This window comes from Haliaeetus albicilla, chromosome W (genome assembly GCF_947461875.1).
Source record: "Haliaeetus albicilla chromosome W, bHalAlb1.1, whole genome shotgun sequence".
Classification (NCBI taxonomy): domain Eukaryota; kingdom Metazoa; phylum Chordata; class Aves; order Accipitriformes; family Accipitridae; genus Haliaeetus; species Haliaeetus albicilla.
Genome location: NC_091515.1, coordinates 23,743,432 through 23,744,492, shown reverse-complemented (window position 1 = coordinate 23,744,492; position 1,061 = coordinate 23,743,432). Strand labels below are relative to the sequence as shown.

At 47.2% G+C, this 1,061-nt stretch overlaps 1 non-coding gene across 1 annotated transcript; it reads left to right on the top strand.

Annotated features, from left to right (window-relative positions):
- The first annotated feature begins 689 nt into the window (after positions 1–689).
- Positions 690–762, top strand: TRNAE-CUC (transfer RNA glutamic acid (anticodon CUC)). Its single transcript has one exon. It is a non-coding gene; the product is annotated as a tRNA-Glu (tRNA).
- The last annotated feature ends 299 nt before the right edge of the window (positions 763–1,061 follow it).

Below are 1,061 nucleotides of genomic sequence, written 5' to 3'. Positions count from 1 at the left end.
CCTGACAATGTGTCATGGTTCAACCCCAGCCAGAAACTAAGCACCACGCAGCTGCTCACTCACTTCCCCCCACCCAGTGGGATGGGGGAGAGAATCGGGAAAAGAAGTAAAACTCATGGGTTGAGATAAGAACGGTTTAATAGAACAGAAAAGAAGAAACTAATAATGATAATGATAACACTAATAAAATGACAACAGTAATAATAAAAGGATTGGAATATTACAAATGATGCGCAGTGCAATTGCTCACCACCCACTGACCGATGCCCAGTTAGTTCCCTGAGCAGCAATCCCTCCCAGGCCAGCTCCCCCCAGTTTATATAGTAGATGTGACGTCACATGGTATGGAATACCCCGTTGGCCACTTTGGGTCAGCTGCCCTGGCTGTGTCCCCTCCCAACTTCTTGTGCCCCTCCAGCCTTCTTGCTGGCTGGGCATGAGAAGCTGAAAAACCCTTGACTTGAGACAAAAAACTACTTAGCAACAACTGAAAACATCAGTGTTATCAACATTCTTCTCATACTGAACTCAAAACATAGCACTAGGAAGACAATTAACTCTATCCCAGCTGAAATCAGGACACAATGTCTTGTAGCAAGTGCTCTGCCATATCTCCTCATTCTATTGGTAGACTTAAATTCTCCTCAATCCCACTGTATTGGCTTTGTGTGGCAAGGTTTTGGGAGCTAGCTGGGCTAGCTCAGTTGGTAGAGCATGGGACTCTCAATCCCAGGGCTGTGGGTTCAAGCCCTGTGTTGAGCACCAAAAACAACGGTGGCAGGTTGACCCTGGCTGGATGCCAGGTGCCCACCAAAGCCACTCTATCACTCCTCCTCCTCAGCTGGACAGGGGGGAGAAAATATAACAAAAGGCTCATGGGTTGAGATAAGGACAGTTTAATAAAGTGAAAGTAAAGGTCGTGGGCAAAGGAAAACAAATGATGGTATTCTCTACTTCCCATCAGCAGGTGATGTCTGGCCACTTCCTGGGAAGCAGGGCTTCAGTACGCGTAGTGGTTGCTCCGGGCTCCGGAAGAACGTCATATGATATGGAACAGTTTG